This window comes from Sapajus apella, unplaced genomic scaffold (genome assembly GCF_009761245.1).
Source record: "Sapajus apella isolate SASKATOON/1434 unplaced genomic scaffold, GSC_monkey_1.0 scaffold32, whole genome shotgun sequence".
Taxonomy (NCBI): domain Eukaryota; kingdom Metazoa; phylum Chordata; class Mammalia; order Primates; family Cebidae; genus Sapajus; species Sapajus apella.
In genome coordinates this window covers 22,481,190-22,504,971 of record NW_022436972.1, presented here as the reverse complement: position 1 = coordinate 22,504,971, position 23,782 = coordinate 22,481,190, and the positions used below count along the sequence as shown (strand labels likewise).

Below are 23,782 nucleotides of genomic sequence, written 5' to 3'. Positions count from 1 at the left end.
ACAAATAAAAATAACTTACGTGCAAATATAAGATACAGTGTGAATACTGAAAAGGAAGTAAGGATTATGAGAGGTCATCTACATGTATTGTATATACTTGGAGAGCACATTTGAATGGGGGAGGTGAGGCATTATTTCACAGCAGGAGAAATCATCATTCTCATCATTTCTAAAAGCCATGTAGCCTTCAGTTGGTTTCACAATAATCAATTAATTAGCCAAAGTAAATATTTAGAATGAGTTACAGCACAAAGATATGAAATCATGGCCTATAAATGAGCTTTAGACATGTAAACTTATTCTTCAGGGGGAGAGATTACTCAAAAGGGAGAAGTGGTATTGCACCAGATGGCTGGGTCCAATAATAACTTTCAGTGGACACATATGATACTTGTTTAATTATTTATCAAAGAGAATGCCTGCAAAAATTCAATTAGTTTACAAAATTTTTGGCAAGTACAAGACTGTGTCAGCCAATAACGCATTTTGAGTTTAAAAATGCTCCCTCTTGGTGGCTTATGATAATACCTAATCCTAGACCAAGGATTCTCCACTTTTCTATGTCTCAGTTTCACCATTTATATTAAGAACTGGAAAATCTTTACCCAAATCAAGGAGTTGGGACTCTTTCTTCTCTAGGACTTTATTTTTTATATTAAGCCCTGAATCAAATACTTCTTCCTACTCAAACCATGTCTAAAGGTGTACCGTCATATCCTAATTATCTTCATCCTGTCTCACTGCCGTTTCCCCCTGAAGTTACCTCCCAATCCATCTGCCTGACTTCCAGACAAGTAACTTCAATGAGTTGTCTAAAGAAGGTTTCTAGTTTTTTTTCATTTCTCGTTACTTTCTTTCATTTACTTCTCCCTTTCTTTCCCCTCCCTCCCTTTCTTTTTTTGTTTTTTTCATTTTGAAGAAGGCCCAATTTAAAAACAAAATGAAAACTAGTACATCCATTACTATCTGAAGGCACTGGCTACTATGAATCCCTTTTCTTTGTCCAGCTCTTCTGGCTTTTGGCAAGACCTCTCTAGGTACCATTTCACCCACTCCTTATGATTCTGTTCAACCTTTAGCCTGCCGACCTGCCTTCTATCCTCACAACTCCACCAAGATGGCCCTTGCGAAGGTCACCAATGACCCCAGCCCCCCATGGCAGTCTTTTTACTTTGCCCCTCAGAAGAAATCAATCATGCCGGCTACTACTTGGCTGAATGTGTGACTTGGATCCCATGATGTTGCATACTACTGTTTTTCTTCTAATTTTCTGACTACTTATTTCCTCTCAACCCCCTTTACTGGCTTATCACCTTCTTCCTAAATTATAACTGCTGGAAGTTTTCAAAGCCTACTCCGATTCCCCCTATTCTCTTTATGCCATTTCCCTCATGCCGATGGTGCCAGGCATGCTGATGAACACAGATCCCTCTGGATGTGATTATCTCTGGTCCACCGATCTCTTACTCTAGACGCATATGTCCCTGTCTCTACTCAGTATCACCACTTACATTTCCCACAGGGGCTCCAACCTGGGAGGTACCAATCTGAGTGCATGATTTCTCCCTCTATTTGTTCCTCCTGTGTTTCTCACTTCATAAATTCCATTTATCCAGTTGCCTAAGCTAGAAACTTGGCATTCATCTTGATTCTTTCTCTCTCACTCCCGTGTCATCTAATCCATCACAAAATCCTAAGTCCTCTACCTCAGAACTTATCGGGATTTGTCCTTAACCCTCCAACTTCACTATCACACCTCGAGTCAAAGCCGTACTCATCTGGGACCTGCACAGGTGTGGTCTCTTAACTGATTCTCTTGCTTCCATTCCTACTCCACCTCCCAAATCCATTCTCTTTTAACATTAAATTCAATCATAGAATCCCTCTGTTTCAGGGAATGAATGAATAAATAAATCATCTTCAATCAATTAATTTTATAATTAAGTTCAAACTCTTTCCCAGGACCTGCAGGCCCTTTAACAACCACCTTGAGTTCTTCACATAACCATTTCCATCTAAACCACCAAGCTGGTTGTCCAGGACTTCAAGTGAGTCAAGCTCCTGCCTGTGGGGTCCTCTTCTATGCTCTTCCTTCCCTGCTTTCCAGAGCCGGCTCCTTCTCATACTTCAGAATCTCATCTTAAATTTTGTCTTCAAAAAGACATTGTTCATGGTTACTTGAAGATCCATGGTAAGTTTCCCCTTTATGATCTATTACTGCAGCCTCGTATTATTTCCTTTGCAGTAATCATTATCATTTCTAATGATATGTTCATTAATTGATTTACTTGTTTACTATCTGTCTCCACAATCAGAATATGAGCTCCATGACAGCAGGAATAATTTTAGGTATTCACAATAAAAGGTAGTTAACAAATAAGGGAGTGAAGGAGGGATACTGCTAAACTGACATTAAAACTAGTATGAGGTCGTGCGCAGTGGCTCACGCATGTAATCCCAGCACTTTGGGAGTCTGAGGCGGGTGGATCCCGAGGTCAAAAGTTCAAGACCAGCCTGCCCAACATGGTGAAACCTCATCTCTACTAAAAATACAAAAAGAAAAAAAAGTTAGCCAGGCATGGTGGTGGGTGCTTATTGTCCCAGCTACACAGGAAGCTGTGGCAGGAGAATTGCCTGAACCCAGGACGTGCAGGTTGCAGTGAGCTGAGATCATGCCATTGCAATCTACCCTGGGCAACAAGAGCTAAACTCCCTCTCAAAACAAACAAAAAACTAGTATGAATCCCTAAAATTAGGGGAGGAGGAACGTAATATTAATTCAAAAATCCATTTTTTTCCTTGAAAATAAAATTTTAGTTTCAACATTTTCTACATATTTTTGTTTCATTTATACATACACATTTAAACTATTAATATGTTTTTCTTTAAAAGCTACTGATTTCCTTATGATTTTTTTTCCATTCAAAGCATAAAATGAATGATTCTCCCTAGAAATATTCTGAAGAAATGTCTTTGCTGAAAGATATTGACAGAAGCAGGCTTCAGAAGGTGGGTAATAACTAACTTCTTTGAGCTAAAGGAGCACGTTCTAAGCCAATGCAAGGAAGATAATAACCTTGAAAAAAGGTTAGATGAAATGCTAACTAGAATAACTGTGTAGAGAAGAACATCAACAACTTGATGGAACTAAAAAACATAGCACAAGAGCTTCGTGAAGCATATATATACAAGTTTCAATAGCCGAATCAATCAAGCAGAAGAAAGAATATCAGAGACTGAAGATCAACTCAATGAAATAAAGCAAGAAGGCAAGATTAGAGATAAAAAGAGTGAAAAGAAATCAACAAAGCCTCCAAGAAACACAGGATTACATGAAAAGACCAAATCTACATTTGATCAATGTATCTAAATGTGACAGGGAGAAGGAAACCAAGTTGGAAAACACTCTTCAGGACATTATCCAGGAGAACTTCCCCAACCTAGCGAGGCAGGCAAACGTACAAATTCAAGAAATACAGAGACCACCACAAACATATTTCTCAAGAAGAGCAACACCAAGTAATTGTCAGATTCACCAGGGTTGAAATGAAGGAGAAAATGTTAAGGGCAGCCAGAAAAAAGGTTGGGTTACCCACAAAGGGAAGCCCATCAGACTCACAGCAGATCTCTCGGCAGAAACCCTACAAATCAGAAGAGAGTGGGGGGCCAATATTCAACATCCTTAAAAAAAAGAACTTTCAACCCAGAATTTCATATCCAGCCAAACTAAGCTTCATAAGCGAAGAAGAAATAAAATTCTTTACAGACAAGCAACTGCTGAGAGATTTTGTCACCACCAGGACTGCCTTACAAGAGCTCCTGAAGAAAGCACTAAACATGGAAAGGAACAACCAGTACCAGCCACTGCAAAAACATACCAAACTGTAAAGACCATCAACACTATGAAGAAACTACATTAACTAATGGGCAAAACGACCAGCTAGCATCAACATGGCAGGATCAAATTCATGCATAACAATATTATCCTTAAATGTAATAACAATATTAACTAATTAGAAGACACAGACTAGCAAACTGGATAAAGAATCAATATCCATTGCTGTGCTGTATTCAGGAGACCCGTCTCACATGCAAAGACACACACAGTCTCAAAATGAAGGGATGGAGGAAGATTTACCAAGCAAATGGAGAGCAAAAAAAAGCAGGGGTTTCAATCTTTAAAGTCTCTGATAAAACAGACTTTAAACCAACAAAGACCAGAAGAGACAAACAAGGGCATTATATAATGGTAAAGGGATCAATGCAACAAGAAGAGATAACCATCCTAAATATATATGCACCCAGATACATAAAGCAAGTGCTTAATGACCTACAAAGAGACTTAGACTCCCACACAATAATGGTGGGAGACTTTAACACCCCATTGTCAATATTAGACAGATCAATGAGACAGAAAATTAACAAGGATATCCAGGACTTGAACTCAGATCTGGACCAAGCAGACATAATAGACATCTACAGAACTCTACACCCCAAATCCACAGAATATACATTCTTCTCAGCATCACATCACACTTATTCTAAAATTGACCACATAATTGTAAGTAAAACACTCCTCAGCAAATGCAAAGAACGGAAATCACAACAAACAGTCTCTCAGACCACAGTGCAATCAAATTAGAACTCAGGATTAAGAAACCCATTCAAAACCGCACAACTACATGGAAACTGAACAACCTGCTCCTGAATGATACCTGGATAAATAATGAAATGAAGGCAGAAATAAAGATGTTCTTCAAAACCAATGAGAATGAAGACACAATGTACCAGAATCTCTGGGACACATTTAAAGCAGTGTGTAGAGGGAATTTTATAGTACTAAATGTCCACAAGAGAAATGAGGAAAGATCTAAAATTGACCTCCTAACGTCACAATTAAAAGAACTAGAGGAACAAGATCAAACAAATTCAAAAGCCAGAAGAAGACAAGAAATAACTAAGATCAGAGCAAAACTGAAAGAGATGCAAAAACGCCCTTAAAAAAAAAAAAAAAAATCAGTGAATCCAGGAGCTGGTATTTTGAAAAGATCAACAAAATAGATCACTAGCCAAGCTAATAAAGAAAAGAGAGAAGAATAAAATAGATGCAATAAAAAATGATAAAGGGGATATCACCACTGATCCCACAGAAATACAAACTACCATCAGAGAATACTATGAGCACCTCTATGCAAACAGACCAGTAAATCCAGAAGAAATGGATAAATTCTTGGACACTTACACCCTCCCAAGACTAAGCTGGGAAGAAATTGAATCCCTAAATAGACCAATAACAATGTCTGAAATGGAGGCAGCAATTAATAGTCTACCAACCAAAAAAACAGTCCAGGATAAGACGGGTTCACAGCCGAATTCCACCAGAGATACAAAGAGGAGCTGGTACCATTCCTTCTGAAACTATTCCAAACAATAAAAAAGAGGGAATTCTAACTCATTTTATGAGACCAACATCATCCTGATACCAAAACCTGGCAGAGACACAACAAAAAAGAAAATTTCAGGCCAATATTCATGATGAACATCAATGCAAAAATCCTCAATAAAATACTGGCAAACCAAATCCAACAGCACATCAAGAAGCTTATCCATAACGACCCAGTCGGCTTTGTCCCTGGGAGGCAAGGCTGGTTCAACATAGGCAAATCTATAAATGTAATCCATCACATAAACAGAAGCAAAGACAAAAATCATATGATTATCTCAGTAGATGCAGAGAAGGCCTTCAACAAAATTCAACAGCCCTTTATGCTAAAAACTCTCAATAAACTAGGTATCAATAAAACAAATCTAAAAATAATAAAAGCTATTTATGACAAACCCACAGCCAATATCGCAAAAGCTGGAAGCATTCCCTTTGAAAACTGGCACAAGACAAGGATGCCCTCTCTCACCACTCCTACTCAACATTGTATTGGAAGTTCTGGCCAGGGCAATCAGGCAAGAAAAAGAAATAAAGGATATTCAATTAGGAAAAGAGGAAGTCAAATTGTCTCTATTTGTAGACAACATGATTGTATATTTAGGAGACCCCATCACCTCAGCCCAGAATCTCCTGAAACTGATAAGCAACTTCGGCAAATCTCAGGATACAAAAATCAATGTGCAAAACTCACAAACATTCCTATACACCAGTAATAGAGTCAAATCATGAGTGATCTTCCATTCACAATTGCTACAAAGAGAAGAAAATGCCTAGGAATAAAACTAACAAGGGATGTGAAGGACCTCTTTAAGAAGAACTACAAACCACTGCTCAAGAAAATAAGAGAGGACACAAACAGATGGAAAAACATTCCATGCTCACGGTTAGGAAGAATCAGTGTCATGAAAATGGCCACTGCCCAAAGTAATTTATAGATTCAATGTTATCCCCATCAAGCTACCATTGACTTTCTTCATAGAATTGGAAAAAAAACCACCTTAAACTTCATATGGAAAAAAAAAAAAAAAAAAGCCTGCATAGCCAAGGCAATCCTAAGCAAAAAAACAAAGCTGAAGGTATAATGCTACCTGGCTTCAAACTATTACTACATGGCTACAGTAATCAAAACAGCATGGTACTGATACCAAAACAGAGATATAGACCAATGGAATAGAACAGAGGCCTCAGAAATAATGCCACGCATCTACGGCCATATGATCTTTGACAAACCTTTGACAAACTTGACAAAAACAAGCAAAGGGGAAAGGATTCCCTATTCAACAAATAGTGTTGGGAAAACTGGCTAGCCATATGCAGAAAGCTGAAACTGGATACCTTCCTTACACCTTATAAAAAAATTAACTCCAGATGGATTAAAGATTTAAACATAAGGCCTAACACCATAAAAACCCTAGAAGAAAACCTTGGTAATATCATCCAGGACATAGGCATGGGCAAGGGTTTCATGACTAAAACACCAAAAGCAATGGCAACGAAAGTCAAAATAGACAAATGGGGTCTAATTAAAGAGCTTCTGCACAGCACAAGAAACTGTCAATAGAGTGCAGCAGAAACCAACAGAATGGGCAAAAAATTTGCAATCTACCCATCTGACAAAGGGCTAATATCCAGAATCTACAGAGAACTTAAACAAATTTACAAGAAAAGAAAAACCCCAACAAGAAGTGGGCAAAGGATATGAACAGACACTTCTCAATAGAAGACATTTATGCAGCCAACAAGCATATGAGAAAAGCTCATATTCATTGGTTGTTAGAGAAATGCAAATCAAAACCACATTGAGATACCATCTCATGCCAGTTAGAATGGCCATCATCAAAAAATCAGGAGACAACAGATGCTGGAGAGGATGTTGAGAAATAGGAACACTTTTGCACTGTTGGTGGGAGTGTAAATTAGTTCAGCCATTGTGGAAGACAGTGTGGAGATTACTTAAGGATCTGGAACTAGAAATACCATTTGGCCCAGGAATACCATTATTGGGTATATATCCAAAGGATTATAAATCATTCTATTGTAAAGACACATGCACATGTTATTTATTGTGGCACTGTTTACAATAGCAAAGACTTAGAACCAACCCAAATGCCCATCAGTGATAGGCTGGATAAAGAAAATGTAGCACATATACACCATGGAATACTACGTAGCCATAAAAAAAGATGAGTTCATGTCCTTTGCAGGGACATGGATAATGCTGGGAAACCATTATTCTGAGCAAACTGACACAAGAGCAGAAAACCAAACACCCCATGTTTTCACACATAAGCGGGAGTTGAACAATGAGAACACATGGACACAGGGAGTGGAACATCCCACACCAGGCCTGTCAACAAGTGAGGGGCTTAGGGAGGGATAGCAGGGGATGTGGAGATAGGGAGGGATAGCATTAGGAGAAATACCTAATGTAGATGACGGGTTGATGGATGCAGCAAACCACCATGGCACGTGTATACCTATGTAACAAACCTGCATGTTCTGCACGTTACCCAGAACTTAAAGTATAATAAAATAAATTTTATAAAAAGGAAAAAATAAAAATTCGTATCTCCCTTGGTTTCCACTATAAAAAAGTTATTTGCTGTGTTCTTTTCTCTGTGTTCAGCCACGAGAAACTGGTGTGAGGCTGCTGGAGTGGGATGGGTCCCTATCCTGACAATTATAAGTCAGTATCAAAAAGTCTGAGGCAGAACCAGGCACAGCTCTGTGGGCATTTCTACTATTTTATATTAGTCATTAGAAATAATTCATATAAAAAGGAGGATGATCAATAATAAGAGAAAATAAAGTGAAGCATTGTATTTCTTAATTGCTGTCAGAAGGGAGTTCATTTTCTGCCAAAACACAATAGTACTTCAGTCCTTTGGCTGGAAGTACAAGTGATTCCAAGAAACTTAAGTATTCTCAGAGGTACCTGCTATGGGCATTTAGGCCTAAGACCTGATAAAAGACATTCACAAGCTTTTAAGAAAGGTATTTTTTAATTTCTTCTTTTCAAATTAGAAAGAAAGTGAGCAAATGGTTTGTACTATTCTAATAAAATAGATTGGGTAAAAGGGGCTAGAAATCACAGGCTAAAGATTTTTTTATTCAATACATATTTATTGAATACCAAGGCATAACAAGAATGGCTCTGGGAGGCATAAGAAACACAAAGACGGATAAAATATAGTTCTTTCCATTAAGAGGCTCATCAGTAAGCAGAACACACAGATTAGACAGATGGATGGATGGATGGACTGATGATAGGTGGATGGATGGATAGATGGATGGGCCAATGGATGGGTGGGTGAATGGGCAAATAGATACAGTATAAAGAGAGGACAAATGAATAAGTATGGTCTTCCAGCACAAAGAAAGTTATAAGAATTAAAAATGAAACAAAGAATAACTGAGACTCTATGAATGTAAAGAAGTGACTATGGTTCATTAATTTGATCCATATCTCAGTTGCCTTATTGATATAGTTTGGATGCATGTGCCTTCCAAATCTCATGTTGAAATGTGATCTCCAGTGTTGGAGGTGGGACCTAGTGGGAGGTGTTTGGGTCATGGGAGTTGATCCCTCATGGATGCCTTGGTACCCTTCCCATGGTAATGAGTGAGTTCTCACTGTTATTCGCAGGAGAGTTGGTTCCTTAAAAGATCTTGGTACCACCTCCTCTCTCTCTTGCTCCCTCTCTTGCAATGTGGCACATCTACTGCTTTCCACTATGATTATAAGCTTCCTGAGGCCTCACCACAAGCCTAGCAGATGCAAGGGCTATGCTTGTATATAGCCTGAAGAACTATGAGCCAAATGAACATCTTTTCTTTATAAATTACCTAGTCTTAGGGATGCTTTTACAGCAATACATAATGAACTAATACACTTGTGCAGTATAAACAGGCTTTTCTTTTAATATCTACAAAATTCTTACAGAGAATGAATGAAAAATTAAGTCCCCTCTTGATAAGCCCAAGGTTAGGCTGCTCTTGTATGACTAGCCAATTTCACAGAGTGAAAATTCAATGCCATCCCCAACTTAGCACATTCTTCATCAGGCAAGGAAAGGAATAGGCAAGAGTGCCTGGAGTATTTCTCTCAAATCTATCAAAAGTAGAGAAACCGGTCAAGACACATTGTTCTGTAGAACTAAACAAGACAATCTCCAGACCTCTGTCTCCTTGTCCATAACATGAAAGTGCTCTGGCAGTCACTGATGAGCAGCAGCCATGGCTCTGCATTAATCCAGGGACCTGGGCCTCAAACAAGGGCCACAAGGTGACTAAGAACACAAGCAAGCCGAGGCACAGCCACTGGCATGGACATCCCACCAAATACACCAAGTTCATGGGAGACATGATCTGAGAGGTGTGTGGCTTTGCCCCATGCAACCTGCCATGGAACTGCCACAGGTCTCCAAAAACAAACAGGCCATCTAATTCATCAAGAAAAGGGTAAGGAGGAGGAAGAGAGAGGAGCTGAGCAACATTCTGGTCATGGCCTCCATGAGGAAAGTGGCTGCTAAGAAGCACTAATCCCTCCCATCCCCACATAATAAAACCTTTACGAGAAAAAAAAAAAATGCAAGGGCTGGATCAGATCAGTGTTAGCAGAAAGATTAGCAGATAGATTTCTTCACGTATGAACTGGTATTGGCTACTTGGAGTGCTATGGTGTGATGTGAGCACACATCCTACCTCGGCAGCAAGAAGGCCCTCTGATGCCATGAGCATGGGAATAGCATGACACTTTCGCTACTGTGGGGCAGATCACTAAGGTTTAAATGAAATATTGTCTCCAGGGCTGGGCACAGAGGCTCACACCTATAATCCTGAACTTTGGGAGGCCTAGGCAGGTAGATCACTTGAGCTCAGGAGTTCAAGACCAGCCTGAGCAACATGGTGAAATCCCATCTTTACTAAAAATATAAAAATTAGTCAAGTGTGATGGTGTGCATTTGTAGTCCCAGCTACTCAGGAGACTGAGGTGGGAGGATCACTTGGATGGCTTGAGCGTGGGAGGTCGAGACTGCAGTGAACAAAGAATATACCACTGCACTCCAGCCTGGGCACCAGAGTGAGACTTTGCCTTCAAACAAAACAAACAAAACAAAACAAAACCAGCATGAGATATTACTATCTGAAGCCCTTTCCAACTCTCAAATCTTATGATTTCCACTAACACTGAGTTGGTGAGATCATCTTCCTGTATAGTGGACACCATATCACAACACATTCTTAATTATCCATGCTTATTTTTGCCCCGATTTTGTTTTCGTTCTCATTAATGTGATCAGAAGAAACATGGCCTTATCTACAAGCATGGAGGTCAGCAGGAAGCTGTTTAAAGCAGAATACTTCGTTTACTTATTCTGAGAAGAAGCCCATCCCACCCAGGTTGCAATGGACTCAGGAACAGCAAGAGGTTTGCCAAGGGGATGCAGGTGAGAAAATATCTATTTCTTGTTCTTTCCTGCTTATATTTTCACAAAGTTTCTTTATAGAACTGTACATTCAGAGATCAGATAGAGCCATGATGAAAACAATTACAAATAAAAACAAACAATGGCCACTTATTTGAGATTTCAGATAGCGTGTACCCTGGTTACCTTTTACTGACAAGAATATCTCTACTTGTGCCGCTCTTTTTCTAAGATTGCTTGAACTGAGACCATCCAATCTCTATCATCTAAATTACTATTAATTTTCACGTCTGTCCTCTGATACCAGTTACTCAGCAGATGCCACTGCTAAATCAAAAGCCCAGAAACTGGCAGGAAAATGTCCTTCCTTCTCTTGCCACTTGTTTCTTCAAAGCCTAGCAAGATTTGAGTTCCTTACAATGATTCTCCAACATCACTCACATGGCTCTGGGTGTGACTGATTCTTCAGGAGTTCTCTGCATCCATTAAAGACCAGATACACAAACAAAAACACCAACTCCACCAAAAAAATTACCTTAATTTTTTTTTTGTTTTTTTTTTGAGACAGAGTTTTGCTCTTGTTGCCCAGACTGGAGTGCAATGGTGCCATCTCGGCTAACTGCAACCTCCGCCTCCCGGGTTCAAGCAATTCTCCTGTCTCAGCCTCCTGAGTAGCTGGGATTACAGGTGTGTGCCACCACGCTCAGCTAATTTTTTGTGTTTTTAGTAGAGATGGGGTTTCACCATGTTGGCCAGGCTGGTCTTGAACTCCTGATCTCATGTGATCCGCCCGCCTCAGACTCCTAAAGTGCTAGGATTACAGGTGTGAGCCACCCTGCTGGGCCAAGACTACCTTAATTATTAGGAGATACTCTTCCTGTAATTCCTGTTAAGAAGTGATCACGTTGCTTGGATGTTAGTCATTTTAACATTGTGTATATTAATGTCTTATGTTCTTGATTTTTAAGATTTTCCCTCTAAGTCTTAGAAAATCAGAGCTTTATTGGAGCCTAAATACCCGCCTTTGACAGCTGGGCACTGCAAGGCCCTTGAAATCTGTGCAAGTTGCCCGCAGCCACTTTGCCACCGTGTGACAGCAGGGTAGGGGTAACACCACCTCTCCGGGGCCCACGGCCCCATGCTTTCCCCTTGCTGTACTGAGTGGCCTTTCCTGCACTTTCATGCCCTTTCCAGTCCTCTTTGTTGGGGGAGGCCTGCTGCACACTGGGCTCCTTCTGATACCCCTGAAGAATCTCTGGCCTGCCCCTCTCCTGGTGAAGCCCCAGTAAAGATGACATAGAAAATTCAGACAAGGATGAAATCATCGTTTTCCTCTATTATTTTTCTAAATTGCCTTTTTCCTACCCATGACTAGGCAGTATTTTCTCACAGCTGGGGATGAACAAATTCAAAAAGATGTTCTCAAATACATGGTTTCCAAGAGGAGGCCACTAAGTCTTGAAAGCATAAAATGAACATTTTTGAGTGATTGCACAGTTCATGAAAACGTCTCTGGTTAGAACCTCATCAGCAGTGATTCACTCTGTGCACAGGGTCCCCATGGAGACTGGAGTCACCTCACATTAGGGTATTGAGGCTTATTTTTCCTGCTGAGATGGAATAAATGGCTAGGATGCATTAACTGACAGAGGTCACAAGGGGCCCATCCAGTGAACTGAGGAATATTTCTTTAAAGACGCCCTTACTGAACCTTAAGACTACCACAGTTTTCCTTCCCCTTTAAGAAAAAGGGTCCTTCCACCCTATAGGCATAAACTTTCAGAAGTAAACCCTCAAGGTCAAAATTATATCTTCTATGATAGCAAGATAATGTCCCTGTTAAGGAGGAAAATATAGTTTTTTACAGTTCAATCTTGTTTGTTTTGATGCCCAAAACATCTTTTTTCAAGATAATAACCAATTAAATGAGATTATATACTGTGCATCTTAGTCTATGGGAGACTGGGTAGCTTATAAACAACAGAGGCTTATGTTTTAGAGGCTAGAAAGTCCAAGACCAAGGCACTTGGAAGATTTGCTGTCTGGTGAGGGCCCACTTTCTGGTTTATAGATGGCCTCTTCTCATTTCATCTTCACATGCTGGAAGCAGTGAGGGAGCTCTCTTGGGTCTCATTTAAAAGGGCACTGATCTCATTCATAAAGTCTCTGCCTTTATGACTTAATTATCACCCAAAGTCCCCATGTTGTAATATCATCACCTTGGGGGTTAGGATTTCAACACACAAATTTGGGGGTATGCAAACATTCGGATCACAGCACAGTGCTTGAGCATAGTAGGTACTCAATACATGAGTTTTAATTTGTATATGCAACTAACTTTTAGGTACTTTACAGCTAAGCTACTTTTATTTTTAAAATTTTTAGTTGTAAAATTACATTGTAAGTAAGACCACAGAAATGTAGCATCAGACAAGCTTCCCTACCCATTCCAAGGCCAAATGAGGTACTGTTTGTTTCTCCACCAGCACTCCACCTGGGGTGCTTCAAGGACTCAAACTTTAGTTGCAGTTTCCAGATAGAAGGTCTAAAATAGGCTCAGAAATCTACTGTCAAGAGAATGCTGAAACAGATGGCTTGTAGAAAATACTCTAATATAATTCACTATTGAACAATATGGGTTTGACTTTGAAGGTCCACTTATCACTGATTTTTTTCAATAAAAGTGATACTTCGTGTGCCTACCTCTCTTGCCTCCCCTTCTACCTCTGGCACCTCTGAGACAGCAAGACCAGCCCTAACTTTTCTGCCTCCTCCTCAGCCTACCCAACATGAAGACAAGGAGCATGGAGACTTTGATGATGATCCACTTCCACTTGATGAATAGTAAATGTATTTCCCCTTCCTTAATTTTTTGAGACAGGGTCTTTGTCACCAGGCTGGAGTACAGTGGCATCATCATGTCTTACTGCAGCCTTGATCTCCCAGGCTCAAGCAATTCAGCTGCTTCAGCCTCCTGTTAGCCGGAACTACAGGTGTGTGCCACCATGCCCCACTAATTTTTTGTATTTTTAAAATAGAGACAGGGTTTTACCACTACGTTGGCCAGGCTGGTCTCAAACTCCAGGGTTCAAGCAATCTGCCTGTCTCAGCCTCCCAAAGTGCTGGGATTGTAGGCGTGAGCCACTGGGCCCAGCCCTTTCTTTATCATTTCTTAACATTTTCTTTTTCTTCTAGCTTACTTTACAGTAAGAATATAGTATATAATACACATAAATATAAAATATGTGTTAATTGTTTACGTTATTATAAGGCTTTTGGTCAACATCAGGCTATTGGTAGTTAAGTCTTGGGGAAGTCAAAACTTATATGTAAGTTTTTTTACTGTGTGGGGGTCAGCAACCCTAACCCTAGCTTTGTCTGAGGGTTAGCTACAGTGTCACAGAGCTATGATTTGTGGGTATGCACTGGGTGTGTGTGGGTGCCTCCACGTGACTTGCAGAGAATGGTTGTCACTTCTCCTCAAATAGGAGACATCAGAGGCCAAGCCTTCTCTTTCCTTTCCCTTAAAACAGTAAGTCATCCAAGGTCACGCTTCTCCCCTTCCCCAGGCCTTCCTAATCTGCTCTCCAATGAGGGTAACTCAAACTAACACATCTGATCCCTATAATATGTACCATACTTTACTGATTCCAGAAATGGCAACAATTCACTGATGGTTATCTCCTTCTTTATAGACAGACAGACTCAGAGAAGTGAACTAACTTGCCCAAGGTTACAAAGCTAAGGGAACAAGCCTGGATTCAAACCTAAGATCTCAGGCTCTAAAACCACCATCTGCCTCTTGCAGAGACAGTTCCGCAATGGGGAAGGAAATATTTTTTCTCCTGAAAAGACCACAGAAAGGATCCCCACCTTCTGCTGTAATGGGCTAATGCCCCTCTGTCCTTGCACATTCTCACCTTTCCAACCCTCTGCTTGTCATCCTCAGCTGTGCCCAACCAGCCACCCCTCCACTTTCTCGCTCCATCAGCCCACCCCTTTTTTCATGGCTCTACACCCACTCTTGTAGGATTGGGTAGTCCAGCTCTGAAATTACTCTCCCGAAAATGCTCATGCCTTCTTCGTGCGCTGTCTTTTCATTCACGCCACCTGTTAAATCCAACCTTGGATAAAGCCCACCTTCCTTTTCTGTGCCTGCCTGCTGGGAAGACACAACAGTGCTGGAGAAAACCATGCAGAGTTCTCAAAACAGTGTTCAGACAGCTTACCATATTTTCCTGGTCAGCTTCCTGTCTCTCCCCCAGCGAAACCTTCGAGAGTTCTCCCTTCTCTTCCAACTTCCCCTTTCTTATCAGCCCACTTATCCTCAGCAGCTGACCTTGCCTGTCCGTTTATAAGAAGTAAAACCCATTAGCCAGGAACTCCCTCCACCTGAGTTACCAAATCAGCAATCCCACCTGCTCTGCATTCTGGACTTCCCATGCAGGATGCACGTAGGTTGACTCAAGTCCATCTCATCTGTGTTAATCATTAAAAACTCCAAGTTTCTTTTTTCCTTGAGAGAGTTTTACTTGCTTTCAGACTGCAGTGTATATATTCTCTCCCATACTGATTATCACTTTTCGGTTATTGTCATAAACCTAAATGCATGACTGCCATGGTGTTATTCATAGAAGTCTACTTTACATTACTAAGTTGTTCCTGGTTGAACTTTAGTATGATATCTAGATCACTGGACCCAGGTTTGAAATGGAAATCTTTAGCATTCAAGCACAACAAAAAGTGATATGCATAAAAATTAAATAATTGAAATTTTTAAAATTTCAATATAATACAAAGAAATCTCTATGATTCCCCCAACCCCAGCCACCAATGATGTATTTCCACCCAAGGTATTTATTTTAAAAAACAAAAGTATAAAGATAGAGTTAATCTAAGGCAAAAAACATAGGAGTTTTTGCTTTAATCATTTGCCCCCAAATCCTCATACAGCGGAAATAGTTTAGGCAGACAGATCTGGTTATCAGTTCCAGCACTGCTTCTTCCAGCTGAGAAACCTTGGTTGTTAATTCACATCACCTAAACTTAGGTCCCTCATATATAAAATGGGCTTAATAATATTTAGCTAGCAGAGGATTCAATGATGCAAGATGTTTACTTGTTAAATCCCTAGGAAATACATACATTAGAGAGAGAGGGAGGAAGAGAGAGAGAGAGAGACAGACAGACAGTGAGACAGCGTGAGAGCTTTGGAGACCTTCAGAAGTCCCCTCAGAGTCTGTGGCTGCATGTTGATCAGGAGAGGATAAGAGGGAAGTGCCTAGGCTGGGGCAGAAGACACAGATGGAACCTTTCTGAAGCTCACAAAGGACAGGGAGTAGCTCAAGTTCCTGAGAGCCAGAGAGAAGAAACCTTGCAATATAAGGGCAAATAGTTCCCAGAAGCTTTTTGCCTCAGAAATGGGACTAAATTATCTTCAGTCTAAAGGCTGGTTAGATCCATTAACCCAAGTATAAAATCAAAGCCTTGAGAGAATCAAACTGTTTCCAAGGAACTTGACTGCATCTCAAAAAAAAAAAAAAAAAAAAAAAAAACTTAAGGAAGACAAGGAAAGGAAAAGAAAAAAATCCAGCACCTGACAACATAAAATTTACAACCAATAATAAATTAGTAGGCATGTAAAGAAACAGAAAAATAAGACCTATCATAAGGAGAAAAATCAATTAAGAAAGAGATTCAGAAATGTCACAGATAATAGAATCAGTAGATAAGTACACTAAAACAGCTATCATAAACATACTCCATCTGTGCAAGAAGGTAGATGAAAGCATAAGCATGATAAGGAAAGACAGGAAAGACACATTTTTAAAAAAGAAGGAATTGAAAATATAATGCTCACTTATGAGAAAAATAAATCATGGATGTCAATAATGGGGCTGGAGGTCATAGTTACTCTTCATCTCTAACTGATTGAAGACATAAAATCTATATTTTAGATAGGCTAAGGACCAAGTATAAAAGTGGCTTTTCCAGGTATTATGCATTTTATGTAATTATTTACATAAAGGAATCAAATTACATATTCATTCAACTATACAGTTACCAAGAACCCAGCTTTAATGATAGAGAAAATACAAAGATGATTAGCTATAGCCCTTTCCCATAGAAGTCCAGCATGTCTATTTAGACAGATGATAGAATAATTATATAAGCACATAAATGACATGTGCTTACAATTCAAGAACGCAGTATGTAACACATAGTAAACTATAAGGCAGGCTGCAGAATAATAAAAGGAAATAAAAGCAAACAATGGATATGGAAAAGAAGTCACCTATGCAATTAATTCATAGTTACAAATAAAAGACTTTGACATTAACCCAAAGCAAAAATCCAATATACAATAATTTACATGCATGCAAACACACACACACACACACACACACACATATATATATATACACACACACACTTATATCAGGATAGGAACACTCAAACTAATTTTAATATGGGAATTTAATTTTCTGGCTTTTCTTCCTATTCTCTGCTGAATTAGAATGTCCACTCTGAGCAGAGGATACAGTTTCCTAGTGTGGAATGCAAATATTTTCCCTCAGCTCATGGTACTGTTAAAGATACTGAAGCTTCTCTACTCCAGAGGAAATCAAGAAAATTAGGGAATGTATGTGTTTGTGATGTATACACACATAATAATTATATAGTATATATTTAATACATGTACATATGTAAATATACATGCAATTATTTAAAAATATTGGCCAGGTGTGGTAACTTACGCCTATAATCCCAGCACTTTGGGAGGTCAGGAGTTCAAGACCAGCCTGGCCAACAGGGTAAAACCCCCGCTTCTACTAAAAATACAAAACTTAGCTGCACGTGGCAGCAGGTGCCTGTAATCCCAGCTACTTGGGAGACTGAAGCAGAAGAATTGCTTGAACCTGGGAGGGGAAAGTTGCAGTGAGCCGAGAGCATGCCAAGGCACTCCAGCCTGGACGACAGAGTGAGACTCTGTCCCCAGCCCCCCCAAAAAATTTTTTTCTCTAGTTATAGTCTAGTGAGTAAGAATGTGGCCCGTATACTTCAAAAGGCTAATGAGTAGTACATATACCAGAGTACAACAGGGCAAATAAAGATTAAGCTAATCGAGAGGTACAAACTAGAATAAAATTTACATATATATGTATTTGTTGTAGTATACACAGAATGAAAAGATTTTTCCATTAATAATTCAGAAGAGGTTGATCTAGTACTAAGCAAGTAAATTTATCTTATTCATTATATGGAATAGAAAAATGACTATATTTCAAATGACTACATTATATTAAGCTTTTAACAAGACATTTGTAACCTCTCTAGCCAACAAGGATATAAGCTTTTGTCGTTTGTGGAGAGTTATTTGAGAACAATCCTTGATTTGCTTTAAGTAATGTTAATTACCTTATATAGTACATGGGATAGGCCCAAGCAAATCTTTTGGAAACAGATTTTACACATTCTCTTATCTCTAGAAATATTGTAGACAAGCTGGGTGCAGTGGCTCACACCTGTAATCCCACCACTTTGGGAGGCCGAGTCGGGCAGATTGCTTGATGAAGCCCAGGAGTTGGAGCCCAGTCTAGGCAACACGGTGTGAATTCCCATCTTACTAAAAATATAAACAATTAGGTGGCACACACCTGTGGTTCCAGCTACTCAAGAAGCTGAGGTAGAGAATCTCCTGAGCCTGAGGAGTTGAAGCTGTAGTGAGCTGTGATCATGCCATTGCACTCTGGCCTGGCTGACAGAGTGAAATCATGTCTCAAAAAAAAAAAAAGAAGAAGAAGAAGAAAGAAACAAAAGAAACACTAAAGACACACGCATCAGCTCAGCACTAGAATGTAAGTTCCAGGAGAGCATGTGTATCCTAGCACCTATGGCAGTGCCTGCACATGGTAGATGCTCCATATTCCAGTCCCAATGGATATATCTGGGCCATCTACCTCTGCCACCCCTTTTTGGACAGCAGCCTTCTAGATAAACCCAGCCTCCCCTCTTGCCATTCTTCAATGTAGTCTCTGTAAAACATGTCAGATACTTTTTTGTTAAGAGAAATAAAGAAACAAAAAACACGAGTCAGAGGTCACTTCTGTGCTTAAAACTTTTCAGCAGTTTGCGCTTCAGATAAAAATCTCTATTCCAAGCTTTGGAAGGCACGGTCTGGCCCCAGACTATCCCTCCAGATTTGTGGTAAGCATCAACCTGCCAATCCCACTCCGTCCCGATCACCACCTCTGGTCCACATACACCCACTTTTCTCTTATTTGAAGGGGCTAAGCTCCTTTCATCTCAGGTCTTTGAAAAGGACATTTTATGCTTTTAGAACTTTCTCATCTTTTCAAATTCCCCACTTTGTCCTGCTCTTCTGTCTTGCTACCTGGATAAGTCTAATTTATCCTTCAGGTTTTAGTCTGAATATTACTTCTTTAGAGAAACCTTTTCTGAAGCTCCTCTAATACCTGCAAGCAAAGTTACACTCCCAATTTCTCTTTATAACACCCCACAGTTATAATTAGGCATTTGTACAATTATTTGATAACATCTCCTTTAGAGATACATGTTCTCCATAAGAGCATCACCAGTCGGTCATGCCAGCTGCTGTTCCTCTAATGCCTTGTAAAAAATGCTGTAATATCGTGGTGAGTAAATAAATATGTACTGTCCTAATGTCTGGGGGATTAAGGGTAAGTAACTACACAGAATGTAACAGAATTGTCACAAGTACATGAACTCAGGTACATAAATTGTGAAGCATAAGTCAAGGGCCTGTTTGTTTTCTGACACTTGATAGTGAGAAATCTTTCAACAAGATGGAAAACAAAGACAAAACAGAACTCTGAGCATTGTCCTTTAGAAAGCCCCACTGCTACCCACCAGGCTATCTGCATCACTTCACCATGCCTGTGTCAGAGAATGTTACCCTTAATATCTGAAGGGACTAAAGAAAGAAACTTTGCTGGTATGAGTATTATTTTCATTTTAAAATTGAGCATGTGGGATGGTTTATCAACAGACAGTTCTGAGTGTATTCATAAGCTGAAGAGACAGTTTCAGGCAGATTTCGAGATTCTATTTTTTATCTCCAACCACTTCTCTCATTTCAAGTCTTCGAGGCTTGCAACAGTGGGAATGTAGTGGAACACAAGAGAGGAATCTGGAGACCTGGCTGCAGGTTAGGCTGACACCTGACAGAGGATCTGAGCGCCTCTTCCTAATTTCACAGCAGAAATGTGTCTGGGTGTTACAGTCCCCAGGGCATCAACAACCATCCCTATGCTATGGCCACCAAAGCCACATCTCCATCCGGCCTGCCTTCCTGCATGCCAGGCCCATAAATCTCCCTGCTCATCACAGGCTTTCTTTCAACAGGTTCCTCAAACTCAACATATCCAAAAGGAAACTAGCCGTCTTGCCCACCCTTCTCTTTCAGCCTTTCCCACCTTCTCTTTAAAGCAAACAGCTCTATGGTTAACCCAGTTAGCCAGTCTAGAAGCCTATGAGTCACTGTTGATTCTTCACTCTCCTTACCTTCCATGTGGTCTTAGTCACCCATTCCTGTGGTTTCTACAATTAAATGTCTCATGAGTCCCTTCAGATCACTCCATCTCTACTGCCAGGATAATCACTGGCATTACTGCCATCACTATCTCTTATCTGGGTATCTCCTATCTGGTTGCCAACCTTTCCACACCCCCATCAGTCCTTTATAGGGCTTACAAACATGCTCTGATCTTGCTACTCCCCTGCTTAACTCTCTTCAGTGACATTCTATAGCACCCTTTATCTATGAGTAGCATAACCACTTATCGTGTTGATTTGTATTTGTGTATTTACTCTTTTCTGATTCTCCCACCACTCTAAAGCATGACAGTAAGGTCTGTGTTCTGTATTTCCAGTATTTAGCAGAACATCTGGCTCAGTAAATCTCAGTTAAAAGAGTGATGCTTGAGGAGATGAAAGGATTTAACAAATCCCTCTTCATATCTGGGCATATTAAAGAGGATAAAGGTGTTCCTGTGAGGATTAAACAACCCAAGAAGGAAATTAGAAAAAAGTACTCTGAGGAAGCAGAGAAGAATGAAAATGAGTGGAAACAGTAGTGAATGGGAGAGGGTAGTGAAGGGGACAGAGAAGGAATTGTAACCTATCTTAGCCTTCCATTAGATAGAAAGCTAAGTTCTTCTCAGAATGGCAGGAAACAGAAGTAGTGATTGTGAACCCAGAGCTTCCAAAAAAGGAACAGCAAGGTATGAGCCATGGAACAATTAAGGGTGCTGATAGAACCTTCAAGTGTAAAGAAGTCTTTTGTTGGCTCCAAATTAGTCACTGATAAAGGATGTGGCTCTATGTAGTTAACTGGGAAGTGTGATGTCCTTTTGGAACATGTGTTTAAAATACCACAAATGGCATGCTAAGACACTTAGAGTAAAAGATGTACATCACCCCAGAGGTAATAATGGCTAAAGGAAGATCACTGACATTAGGAAAGGAGATTTCAAAAAATTTAGAGAAAAGCAAGGTGTTAGTTATATCATGGCCAGAGAATATCCAGAAAGCACTACTAGTTCCTAAGCAGGCCTGGGCAAAAAATTTAAAACCTGGGTACTCAGCTCCTGCTTTTCAGCTCTGCTTCCAGTTGATAATTATAACTTTGGAAAAGAAATTAGGGTATACAGGAAGAGAGCAGCTGGTCACACAAGAGGTGCCAGCTTGGGATCTGATATTCTAGATTTCAGCTTGTGACACCAGAGGTGGGGCCTCCTGGAAAGGGACAACATGTGCCACAGAAAACTGAGAAGAAGGTTTCAGGTAACACCTGACCAGAAGAGAGTTGTTTTGAAATTTGAGATTAGGGAGTGACACTGTTCAGCACAAACATAAACAAACAAAATTGTACACTAGATCATGCAGAGGTTATCATATGAGGCATAGAAGGATGGATGGTAGTGGAGAAGGATCTCCACAGTGAATATTCTAGCATCTCATGAGAGGCTTACAGGTTTTTTAATTAATTTATTTTTAAATTTTACTTTAGGTTTCGGGATACATGTGCAGAATGAGCAGGTTTGTTACATAGGTATACATGCGCCATGGTGGTTTGCTGTACCTATCAACCTGTCATCTGGGTTTTAAGCCCCACATGCATTAGGTATTTGTCCTAATGCAAGTGTTTTTTAAAGGCTAAATTAAGTTCGGGAATTCTACATAGTAGGTCCCAGTCTTTCAGAACTACTTACTGTACATTATTAGCACAGTAAAGGCTTTGGAAAAACCCCAAAGAAAGCAATTTACCTGTGTTTAACCCAGAGTTTGCCACCATTGTTAGGCCACCTAGGTATATATATTTATGTGCCACCCAACCTACCTAACAACAACAGCGGAACACAAATGTTCCAAGAGACCAGTTTTAAAAACCTAGATCTACACCAATGCACAAAGTACGGACAACAAAAACAAATCAACGGCAACAAAAAAACTTCACAAAACAAAAACAAAGTATGGGGAATAAAACAAACAGGAAACAATAATGGAGGCAAATATCATCTCACAGAGCAGCCAGGACTTTGGAGTACGGGATTTAGGATTGGGGTATAAGAGTATAATGGTATATTTTGAATATAAGGAACAAATTCAATGTAATGATCTTGAGCTGCACTTCCTATGAAGAAGGTAAACAGCGAAGTTCATAAAGGTGGGAGCAGAATCATGATGATGATGAAAGGGGAGGGAAATGGAAGAGGCGTCACTGTGGAAGTATACCACAGCACAGCATGTCTGAAAGGTATGCTATGACAGTAATGAGAGATTTGATTTCCTAGGAAATTCTTTTGATAAAATCAGAGGATATAAAAATTTTACGCCTTCCTTTGCTGATAATTTTAATCTCTCAATAAATTGAAAAAGCAGTGAGGAAAGGGATTTAGTGTCAGTTTAATTTTAACAAATATGGGAAGAGTGGTTGGCCATTTAGAAATATCAGAAACTTTGGGAGAAAGCCAAGTACTCATAAAATCCAGCCTCTCCATAATCCTGTCAGAAATGTTTTAAAGAGGATTCCTTAGAAGGAAGGTTACACTAAATAATCTTTAAGTCCCTTCTGAAACATTAAATGCTACCTCTAACATTCTGCATTCACAGGGAAGAACTCCAGAGGTGGTCAGCATGGCAACTGAGCAAGCAGTGGCATCCCAGGCTCTGTTGCTACGTGGAAAAGAAACAATAGTGCTGCACACCAGGTACAGTAAAAAGGGCATTTACGTTATGTAAACATACCATAGAACTATAAGAACTGAAACAATGTGGTCTTGGAATAAAACTACTGATAAATCAGTAGTACAGAATAGATACTTCAGAAACAGGCAAATATGCTTAAGAACTTAATTTCCAAAAAAAGGCAGAATTAAGTCAATGGGGGCATGGTAAATAGGGAATACAACAACTTCCAGAGTGGGCTAACCTTTTGTATTTAGAAATGGAATAAAAAACTCATAAATGAAAAATTAAATATAAAAACCATAAAAAAGAACCAACATTAGGAGTCAAAACATGGACAAGATATTTTTAGGAAATATGAAGTCTGAGTATTAAAATGTTTAACAAATGCCCAAATATAAACCCCCCCAAAAATTATCAAGAACCCTATCTGATAAATGGATACAGTGTGAGAATTACTTATAAAAGATAACATATGAATAGAAAATAAAGGGTAAAAAAATAAACAAGGGTAGTTATAAAATAATTTTAAATAAAATAATAGGATGCCATTTTTGCATATCAAATTAGTAAATGTGAAATCCATATGTATATTTTGGGAATTAATTGACCAGTACTTAACAAGAAACTTGAAAATGCTCATTTCTTTTGGCCTACTAGTTCCACATGTACGAGTCTA

At 39.6% G+C, this 23,782-nt stretch overlaps 1 protein-coding gene across 15 annotated transcripts in view; it reads right to left on the bottom strand.

Moving 5' to 3' along the window:
• Positions 1-23,782, bottom strand: part of ENOX1 (ecto-NOX disulfide-thiol exchanger 1) — a 619,252-nt gene that overhangs the window by 211,086 nt on the left and 384,384 nt on the right. The window contains exon 1 of one of the 15 annotated variants that reach the window (XM_032294773.1): positions 15,102-15,653. The exons of the other annotated variants lie outside the window; for them this stretch is intronic. The gene's annotated coding sequence lies outside the window, so the exon portion shown is untranslated. Of the gene's footprint in view, positions 1-15,101; positions 15,654-23,782 lie in introns of those variants that run through there. 15 annotated transcript variants of the gene reach the window in all.